The sequence below is a fragment of the Cynara cardunculus genome (assembly GCF_001531365.2).
Source record: "Cynara cardunculus var. scolymus isolate 2C chromosome LG 3, CcrdV1, whole genome shotgun sequence".
NCBI classification, from domain to species: domain Eukaryota; kingdom Viridiplantae; phylum Streptophyta; class Magnoliopsida; order Asterales; family Asteraceae; genus Cynara; species Cynara cardunculus.
Genome location: NC_037530.1, coordinates 25479000 through 25491191, shown reverse-complemented (window position 1 = coordinate 25491191; position 12192 = coordinate 25479000).

Below are 12192 nucleotides of genomic sequence, written 5' to 3'. Positions count from 1 at the left end.
TCGCACAATACAAACCGATATACTTCTTGATCTTAATGTTTCATCTTATTATTTGTCGGGTAGATGTTACAATACGGTTTTATGTGGTTTTAAAAAAGAGGTAATCTTTTTATTTTTGAATAAAATGTAAATTTGAACATATCATAAAAATTTTGAAAAAAAAATATATCAAAATTAGTATCAAATTAACTACTTAAAAGTTCTCGTTCATGTTTATTATTTCTTTAACTCAATCTTTTTTATTATAATTTAAGTCAAACTTAATAAAGAAATAATTTATTTTTGGTTTAATAATATAATTTTTTATAAAGATAATAATTAAGTTGTTAGAACTTAATGATTATTTTAATTATATTTTAGATTTTTTATATTTAAAATTAGATGTTTATCCTGTATTTTATTATGTTTATCTGCAATTTGTTACAAGAATTTGATCATGGAGTTTGAATAAGTTGTACTTAAGCATAATTTACATTTAGTATTGAATTTTAAGTAATGTGCATCAATAAACAGTACTTCATATATAAAAAATAGTTTTTCGGTGAAATGTTTTATAATATAATATATAAAATGAACTCATTCTCCCAAAAGAGCAAATTTTCATTTTAGGTTAAATTAGGACGAACGAAAATTCATTTCTTTTTTCATTTCCTGTCATTTTCATTCATCTGCATGAAACAAACAATCTGAATAGTCTTATAAATCAGTCTATTTAGATACTTGGACATTTTTTATATTCTATAAACCCAATTTTTTTTACATTGGATCCTCATTATGAGTCCATTTTGCCCTCCTTCAGAGACGCCTGAAACTTCATAAATATCTCTGGGATTATTTGTCATGTATTGCCCGACAATTCGAAGAATCAGAAAAGGACGAAATGAAGAATAGAAAAAAAACACACACACATATATATATATATATATATATATATATATAGGAGCGATCAAATGAAAACCACCCTCATTTATACAAACCGTATAAACCATTCTCATACGTCGATTTCATTGTTTAATCTTATGAAAAATTTTCATAAAATTGTTAATCTTGTGAAATTGTTTCATATAATACTTTTTTTTGATGAATTTGTTTCATATATGGCTATGAAACTGTTTTATATAATATTTAATGAAATTTTGATGAAACTGTTTCATGTATTTTTCTAAAACTAAAATAATGAAGATGATAATATCCATGATTAACACCCTCCACAATAAAAATGGTTAATCAACCTCTCATAATTACAAAAAAAATGAACAAAATGAAAAATTATTATTGATTGAATGTGGTTTTCATGGTTTGTACAAATTAGGTGGTTTTTATTTAAACGCTCCTATATATATATATATATATATATATATATATATAGGAGCGTTCAAATAAAAACTTGACCCATTTGTGTAAACCGTATAAACCAATCTCATCCATTCATTTTTTTTATCAATGGCTAAGATTACATTACTTTATTTTAGGAAATTAAAAATTAAAAAATAATTAATATTTATTTTATTTCATCAATAAGGGTAGAATCGGTAAACAAATTTAATTCAYAGTATTTTTTATTCAAGGCAACCATATCAGGTAAATTATATTATTAATGAAATTGATTCACTTTGTGAAGTAATATACTATTTTAATGTTAACATTTTTTAAAATAATATCCATCAATAAGTTATATCAAAATCAAAACACAACATATTCACTAACGTATAATGAATAATTTCATAAAAAAATAAAATAAATAATCATATTTCGTTTTTCTTAATTTACTTGTAGACGGATTCGTTACATTTTAGTTAATAAAATTTTTTCGTTGTTTAATACGCTTATTAAATATTATGATTTTGCAATATCGAGTTTCATTATCCTCATTTGATATTGAAACTCATTCATATTTTGCAATGATGAATCGATTTTGTCTATGCACCGGTTTCATTTAGCATTTCATCTACTTAACCATTCACCTCCAGCATCATTGTTCATGTCTTAAAACGGTTCATGACTAACTGTTCAATTACATTATGAACCCGTTTCAGGGACATTAACACGTTACATCCATTGAACGGACCCCCTACATAATCCTACAACGTGGTTGGCCATGAAACGAGATCAACAATCATTAACCAATTGCAAATGAACTCGTTTCATAGTCAAGTCTCCGAATAAACGGATCCTCATCACACACAATGCAACATGGATCACTATGAAACCTGAACATGAATATGTTTCATCATCATTGTTTAATGCGCTTATTAAATTTTATTATTATGCAATATCTAGTTTCATTATCCTCATTTGATATTGAATCTCATCCATTTTTTGCAATGATGAATCGATTTTGTCTATGCACCTGTTTTATTTACCATTTCATCAATTTAACCATTCACCTACAGCATCATTGTTCATGTCTTAAAGCAGTTTATGACTAACTGTTCAGTTACATTATGAACTCGTTTCATTATCATTATATATATACCATTCTCTTTGTCTGCATTTAAATAGTTTACTGTTGATGCGTCATCTCTACAAAAGTATGGTGTTTTGTAGCTATAAAGCAAATGTAGATCTCATATTCACACATTCTTTATGTTATTTAGCGTTATGTATATGTGTCCTATACATTTTCATTTTTTTTTTCAATTTAAATGTATGTGAAAATGACTCACAACGATTAAAACGTTTAAGCGTCGTAATAAAATGCCTTATAGGATTCAATATTATAAAACCAAAAAATAAAGTGTCATAACTAAAAATGTTACAATAAGTTTATATGACGTTTTTAAAACCTTTTTAAAATAAATTATCGTATTAGCTATTTTATAGGACGCTACTTAAAAGTGTCCTATAAACATAAATATCTTAAAAATAGATAGATTTATAGGACACTTCTAAAAATGTTCTATAAAATAGCTAATACGATGTTTTATTTTTAAAATGGTTCTAAAAAACTTGTTACGACGTCCAAAAACGTCCTATAGATTTATTGTAGCACTTTTTGAAAGGATGTTTTATTTTTTGGTCCTATAAGATTGAATCCTATAATACACGCTATTAGGACACTTGAACAAATTAGTTATCCTATAAATTCAATTTTATTATAGTGACTTGATCCCTCAATTAAATTTTAGATGTCAAGCACTAAACTTAAAAACAGTTTTGAGTGATATATATACTTACATAACCAATATGTGCGTTAACGATTTGAATATTTAACAAGCTACTCGAATTCGGACATAAAATAAAGTTTATTTAACTAAAAGAGTTTAGTTTCGTGAACCTAATGTTAGGGGTCGTTTATCAAACACTTACCTGGTATGCGCTTACCAGTAAAGTTTAACATTATCATTTACTTACCGGGTAAGATTTTAGTCCATCAGAACGGTATTGTATGCAACAATTTATCCGTTAAGCGTTTACCATGATAAGAGTCGTCGCCCTTACTTGCCGGGTAAGACTTTTGGTACTTGTCTCGCTCTTAGCGGGTAAGTTTTTTATCCTTACCATATTCATCTAGTAAGGTAATGTGACTTGGTGTTCACTTACCCGAGTAAGCGTTTGATAAACGGTCTCTTAGACTCTATTGCCCCCAAGCATGATTATATTTTTCAAGTCGAGTTGCGTCATATGAGGATATACCTTTTGAAACGGAACATGTTCATATTTCTGTTACTCGTATAGTCGATCAAAATGCTCGAATTAATGAGCGAGTTAATTGGTCTCAAGTTTAAGCCCATAAACAAACTTGTAAAACTTAATTACAGGTTATAATGTGTAAATCAAAATTATTAAACGAGCATTGTGCTCGAGCTTGAGTATTAAAAAAAATATACGAGCTTGAGGTGAAAAACTTTTTTTGAAAAAAATTATTGATGAACCTCAAGCATAATATTATTAAAGCATCTCTAATAGATTCTCTAAATATAGAAAATTGAGATCTTGTTCTTCACTTTACTCTTGTGAATATTCATAATCTAAGTAAAAATCGAGAGATTTGTAGTTTCAAAAACCCTTTTAGATAATTGAAAAGTAAAGTCAACCATTGTCAAACACAAACCATGTTTAATTATGAACAGGGGTTTTCATGGAGTTGGTTGGTTTGTCAGACAAATAATATCGGTGGAGGGACCATTTTACGATTCAAAACACAAAAAAAAAATGGATTATTAGTGTCATTTATAGATTGTAAATACGAAAACCAAAAGGTAGCCATAGGATGTAATTCGCTCTAAATTCAGGCATAAAATATGACAATACATAACTCTTACGTGAGGGTAAATAACTAACTTAATCAAGTCTTCTTTAATTATGTCAAGTGAAATGACCAGTTTAGGCTCTGAAACACGAAATTTGGACCGTCTATGTACTTTTTGAAATATAGAGACGTAAATAAAAGATAACCATAGACGAATACCAAAAATGTAATTATTTTTAAAATACCTTTATATTAATGTAATATAATAAATTGATGACACTTCAAGGAGTTTGACTAACTTAAAGACCAAAAAAAAAGTTTATTTTTCTTTAAAAACACACTCTTTCTCTCTACCATATATCCAATGGGCAATCACATACATACAAAATTAAACTAGTAAAACTTAAAGTAAGAAACCAATCAAATAAATACTTACCGCCGGCAAGTACTTAGCAGCAAGAGTTACCATTCTCAATTACTTTATAAAATAAAATTCTCGATCATTATAATGGATTGATGGTAAGCGTTTATAACTCAATAAGCGAGTAAAAGTCATCACCATCACTTACCCAATAAGACTATCGATCTTTGCTTTCCCATTTACCAGGTAACTTAATTTCTTGGTCCTTGTTAATTAATCATCCGATAAGATAGTTTAATGGTTAAGCACTTATCAAAGTAAATGTTTTATAAACTGCATTGTCTCCCTTATTCTGAAATGCTCAATGCTTAAAAAACACATGCCCATATCTTGAACTCGCAGCTTCAAAAACGTTTGATTTTAATTATGGATGTTTTTATATGACAAATGTTCCAAACTTTAAAGATAAATGCTTAAAAATATTCATGTGAAAAAATTCGCTAGGATGAACAACTTTAAATCTTATTATATAATTGGTAGTTATATAAACTTGATATCTTGTTAAGTATCTATTAGGACGGTTTATCTATAGGTGTCTTAATAGACAACATTTATCGTAGTGCTCGGTCCAATAGTTTTCTTCATTATTTACAGATGCAGTTTATGGCTGTTATCAGTTCTAACACTACAATAAAATCGGGTTTATAGTACACTTCCAAATTCTAAGCGTCATAATAGACCTTTTTATAGGATTTAGTTTATATGACATTTTTTGACGTCGTAATAAGTTTTTTAGAACATTTTTAATATAAAGCGTCTCATTAGCAACATTATATACAAGACACAAATTGAAAAACTGTCCTGTAAAAACAAGTGTCCTATAAAAAATTGAGTTTATAGGACATTTTCTCAAAAATGTCCTATAAAGTTGCTAATGCGACACTTTGTATTAAAAATGTCCTAAAAACTTGTTAAGACGCCCAAAAGCGTCATATAAACTTATTACAACACCTTTAGATAAAATGTTCTATATTTTGGTCCTATAAATTAAATCCTATAAAACGGTCTATTGGGACACTTAGAGATTGAGAGCATCCTACAAACTCAATTTTGTTGTACTGTAAGAGACAACATTTGTTAGTTGAAATAGTCGAGAATTTCTTATAATACAGGTAAACGGGTGGTTTATAAGATATTATGAAATTGTTGGGTCAAAATCATCGAATACCAATTCATTATTCACAAAAATATATTGTAGTGTTATTGTTACAAAACAATAGCAAGACAACAAAAAGAATTATCATCTCAATTTTATTTTTCTTCAATTAATCCAACATACATGATATACGAAAATTAAGGAGCTACCCCAAGAAATGACCTCTTTCAATAGCATCAATGAGAGAAAAATGACATCCATAATGGTCCTCTAGTTGCCTAACTTAACTAAGAGTTTCGGTGCCCACAAAAAGATCAATCGTGAAAAGAATTGTAACGTGAACGTTACACTTGACAAACCCAAACTCTCACATGTTGATGTCACGAATATGGTACACTAAATTTAGGTGCCCAACGGCACCAGATTATGTCACAAATATTATTATATTAACTATCAGGGTTGTCCTCTCGACAATCATTTACTCAGGACCCCAAAAAAACGGGAGCCATGATTTTTTTTTGTATATATAGTAGTATTCTAAAACAGTTTCGTAGATGAAGTCGGAGTAAAAATTTTGTAGTATATAATAATAGACCAAAAAGAATATAGTAGTAACAACGGTCCAAAAAGTATTGATGATTTACATTGAAGAAGAAAATCTCTAAAAATTAAATAATCATTTGTTTTCTAGTTGTAGCTTATTGTATCTCGAATTGTTTTTATCTGACACCAAGTCCAATATCATTGGCTATTACCACTACAACAAATTTGGTTTATAGGACGACAAAAATGTATAAACGTTTTAATAGACTGATGTATAAGACTTAAATTCATAGAATCAAACAATAAATCGTCGTATCTAATGTGTTGTAATAAGTTTATAGAACATTCTTGGATGTCGTAACAAGCTTTTCATGACATTTTTGTAAATAAAAAATGTCGTATTAGCTATTTGAAAAAGTCTCTTATAAAAACAAGTGTAGCTAAAAAAATGTGTTTATAGGACAAGAATACGATAGGAAGTTATAACTAACATATGCTTTTAATTTTTTGATTAATGGTAATTGAAAAAAATTAACATGTTCGTATAGGGTGAGATAGAAACCCAAATGGTTCATATCGTTTCTTATAAGATGTTACTCCGAACAATCAACATTGTGATATAAATGATATCATTTATCATATAATGTTTTTGATGGTAGAACAAAATGTTGAAAAAATATATAGATATTACTGATTTAGTAACTATTATTGATTAATTTTATTTATAAATATACTCGTAGAAACTGTTTAATATGAACTGTTAGCATTTTGTCGTATTCAAATTTGTTTTTGATAATAAAGACCATTTATTGGAGATTTTTTTTCATATTTACAAATGTCTTTTTCTAACATACATCGTGAGCCAATAAAATGTCTCTTTTAACCATATATGGAGACAAATTAAAAGAAAGGTGCGAATGTGACTTATTTGTTCCATTTGACAAAGAAGTTGTGTTACATACTCTGGTGTAAACCTTTACTTTGTCGTTCATCTCCAATAATATCAAAATCGTTACTTTATATTTAATAAAATAAGAGTAATTTAGTCGATGATCATTGATCTAATTGTTTGAATTGTCGTTTTTAATGCTAACAATTTATGTAGTCGACTCCAGTGTTTGATGATGCATCTATTGTTGTTGTTTCTTGATCATTATCATGCGGAAAAATACAGAGCATCAATTAAAGTCACTACTGTTTTCTTTATATATATATAAAAGATATGTAACTCGATATTAATTGCCTTCATAACTGTAAACTGTATGTTTAACTTTTTTTTTATATATTCCTTCGATTGGCTTAACGACTTCAAAACATGTATCTTCAGTAATCACATAATTTATAGGATATTATATACGTATTCTTTTAATGAAACCTTATTTGGTAATATTAATTTAAAATATTGATCAATTTGTTTTACCAATGTAATCCTAATCTAAAGCATGTGTACCTTTTTCATCTAAAGCAACATTTTGACCAATTTATTTTCTCTTTGGAAATATTAATTTAAAATGTTATAATTAATATTCGACTTAAAAATACAAGAATATTTCTATGAAAACATACTTTTTAAATATTATATGGTTTTATGAAAATAAGTCACTTACAATGATATTGGTTTTTATTTGATTATGATGTCTTAATACATTATTTAATACAACTTAAGTTTATATAAATAAACAATTATGAATGTAATGTGTTACAATAAATTGTTAGGACAATTTCAATAAGCATTTTTTTAACTACTATGAAATAAAATGTTAAATCAAACTTTTTATATTAAATTATTTGTAAACATGATATAAAAATAAGATAGTTGTAAAAATATGTATTCATATCATAGTCACCTCTCAAGAGTTTTGTGTACAAAGTTAATAGAAAATTTTATTTTAAGAGTATAAAATACAAATTGGTCCTTAGGGTTTAGAAAAATATCTGAAAATGGGACCTAACTTTTAATAAGTCTAAAAACCATTCTCCTTGTTTGCATTTTGCTCTGAAAATGACCTCTCTCTCTCTCTCTCTCTCTCTCTCTCTCTGCTTTTTCAGCTAAGACAAGACCCATCGACTATTCTCGACTTTGCTGAATCCAGTAAGAAATTCTCTCAACGAGGGATACAACCACATAGGACGATATTGTTATCCATCTCGAACCACCAAACTCAACGATTCTAAACACATAAGCATATCCAACGTGAGGAATCTTGTTTATGAACGAGGTATGTATGATTGAGGCAAGAGAGAACCACGCATGCAATTGTGTACCCATGGCCATGTTGTTTTAACAATCCATTTTAAAACCTGAGCAGCTCCTCTTCTACGAACTCTCAGTTCAATGGTTCAATTTCCATCAATGCTTGAACAAACTATGGGAAATTGAATTAGAACATGAATAAAAGAAAAATAGTATAACCAAAGCATATGAAAGTTCTAAAGACAAGAAAGAATAAAGGCCACCATAATGAAAAATAATTCCATTGATATTAAAGACCAACGCATATGAAAAATTGAAGCATACGGAAGGTCTAAAACTCCATTTAATTTAAAATTAGTATAGATATTAAACTTTCAACACAAACGTCTTCTCCAGTGGATCCATCAACATCGTTTTCTACAAAAAGGACCAAGTTAAAACGTGTTGTACTTTGGGTTGAGAGGTTGCAAGTTGAAGGGAGGCAGGGAGGTTGCAGGTTGAAGGGGGAGAGGTAGAGATGTGGCAAATGCTCAGAGCTTGCAGTGGGTTTAAAGGGAGAAGACAAGATGGAAGGGAGCTTGCAGTGGGTTTAAAGGGAGAAGACAAGATGGAAGGGGTTGGGGTTGTAGGAGAAGGGGGGGAGGGGGATGGTCTCCTGGATCGCTAGAGATGGCGTTTGGGTAGGGGTACGAGAAGGTTAAAAGACCAAATACCCCTCGTTTAAATGGATGATTCTAGTAAGAGTTAATATTTGGAAAAATCACCAAAACGATCAAAATGTATTAACAAAATAGTCAATTTTTTTCCCAAATTGTTAAAATGACTACACGGATCGCCCTGGAGGCATGGTTTGACCATGGGGGCGATCCATACTACTTTGACCCAATAGTACAAAAAAAGTATTGAAAAATTAATTTGATGGGACTCATATGTATCTACTTTAAGAAACCAAACACTATTTGCATCGATAATGAGGATCGCCCCACCTTACCGGATCTACCCTCGGGGGCGATCCATGCTATTTTTTATTTTATTTTTACAACTATTTTATCTTTTAGTGTATATCGATTAAGGGGTGTTTTTAATAAATAGAAGACGATTTAAACTATTTTTTTTTACCTTTTAGGACCAAATGTCATAGTTTTAGTTTATAAAATAAAACACTTCTACTCTCACAATCCGTAAACACAATCTACTGTGACAACCCTTAAAAAATATGATTGTACGTGAATATTTCTAATTTTTACCACCTTTTCTAAATTGCATAAATTAACCAACGAATGTTGTTATGTTTTCATATAAGAAATGTTCTTTTACCACACTAAATGTTGATATTCTATAATAATGGTTGTGACGGTAGATTGTGTTTTTTATTTTTCGGTGTTTATAAAAAATATATTTCTTGTAAGAAAATATAACAACATTCGTTGGTAAATTTACGGGTTTCAAAAAAATTTGTAAAAATTAGAAATCTTCACGTACAATCATATTTTTTTAAGAGTTATCACGGTAGATTGTGTTTACGGATTACGGGTTGTGAGAGTACAAATGTTTTATTTTATACAGTAAAACCATGACATTTGATCTTAAAACAGTTAAAAAAACCACTCTAAATCGTTCCCTATTTATTCAAAACACCATTTAATTGTCAAATCAATTTAGACACTAAAAGACAAAATAGCGGTCAAACTACGTAAATCAGATATAATATCTGATTTTTGTCCCCCAAATCAGATACAAATAATTTTTTTCGTGTCCACAATTATTATAGAATATCAACATTTAGTGTGGTAAAAAAATTATTTCTTATAAGAAAATATAACAACATTCGTTGGTTAATTTATGCAATTTAGAAAAAGTGGTAAAAATTAGAAATTTTCACGTACAATCATTTTTTTAATGGTTGTCACGGTAGATTGTGTTTACAGGTTGTGAGAGTAGAAGTGTTTTATTTTATAAACTAAATCCATGACATTTGGTCCTAAAAAGGTAAAAAAAATAGTTTAAATCATCTCCTATTTATCAAAAAACCCCTTAATCGATATATACTAAAAGACAAAATAGTGGTAAAAAAATGTATGGATCGCCCCCGGGGATAGATCTGGTGAGGTGGGGGGCGATCCCATATATCGAGACAAATAGTGATTGGTTTCCTAAAGGTGATACATGTGGGCCCCACCAAATTATTTTTTTATTATTTTTTGTACTATTTTGTCGAACATGAAGAGGAACACCCCCCATGCATATATGAAGACTAGTTTTATTAGAGAGGATTTAACGATGATATAAGTTACACTTGGTCTTTACATATTAATACAATTTGAATAAATAAGAGTTATGGTTCCAATTATAGTCTGTCGATAAAAAAAATTGTATGATAGTTTAAAATCCAATATATTTAAATGACTCCACAAATGTGTTTGATTTACACCAAGAGCAAAGAATCAAAAGAGTTCTAGAGCAACTGAATGAAAGATGAATGAGAGAACTTTTAATAACTCATAATCAATATCAGTTTGAATCTCACCTTTAGAAGACATAGATGTATGAGAGGGTGAAGACATGAGTGAAATGTGTCAAAAATATCTTGGGAAAATGAAAAGAAAAGTTAATAATGTGCATTGATAACTATTACTATATGTTATTTTAATTATATATTAAAAGATTTTAAGACTGAAAATATAAAGTAGTAGTACTTAATGCATTATGAGTTGTTTTTAAGACTTTGTGCATAAATATATAGTACTTCGTGCATTAAAAATTGTTCTTAAGATTTTTGATAAATCTAATTTATAAGGTAGTATAGATAATGCATCTTGTATTGAAAAAATGAAAGCAGGATATATCAAGGGTGATAATATAGAGCATATTTCGCCAAAGATTTTATAGAATCGGTAACAACAAACTCTCCTTAAGATTTAAGTGAATCAAATAAGGTTTAAGGAGAATGTGGTTGATTTGTTTACCAAATCACTGTCTAAGGCCACATTTGAGAAACATGTGGAATGAATTGGAATGCATAGACTTTTCAAACTTCCTTGATTAACATACGTAAAAAGGGGAGTAGTGGACAAAAGGGAAGTCTATTATACATGTGATATTGGTATGTTGTGTTATTTCCTTCACCCAATGTTTTATTTTTCCTATTGGATTTTGTTCCTTGGTGTAAGGTTTTAATGATGCCACAATTTAAATACTATCTTGGTTTTCTTAACTCTTATGTTTGATGTACCAATATGAGGGAATACTAGACTAAAAGAATAGTCTATAAACGTGTGTGTTGTACTCTTTCATTTGTCCTATTTTTATTTTTCCCAACTAGGTTTTTATTTTAACTTAAGGTTTTAATGAGACAACAATAATACACCATCACTCATTTTGCTAGGCACAAGGGGGAGTGTTTAATGACAAATGTGTTATCATCAAAATGATATAACAATAGGGATATATAGAGATAAAGGTACCTAGAGATAAATATAGACATATTAGAGTTATATTATAATCATGTATCTCATGGTTATCATTTTGTAACACGTTTCTATTTATAGGGTTTATAATTAACGAGAATACATGCCCTTTGATTTTCCCCATATTGGTTGTTCTTTTACATTTTTTAAATATATTTTTCTAAAAACTATTAATTAATTAGGACATATGAGATAAACCATTTTTATTTTTATTCATATTATACGTAATAATTATTTAAAATCATAAATAATAGATTTTTGTAAATTTATTTTAACAAA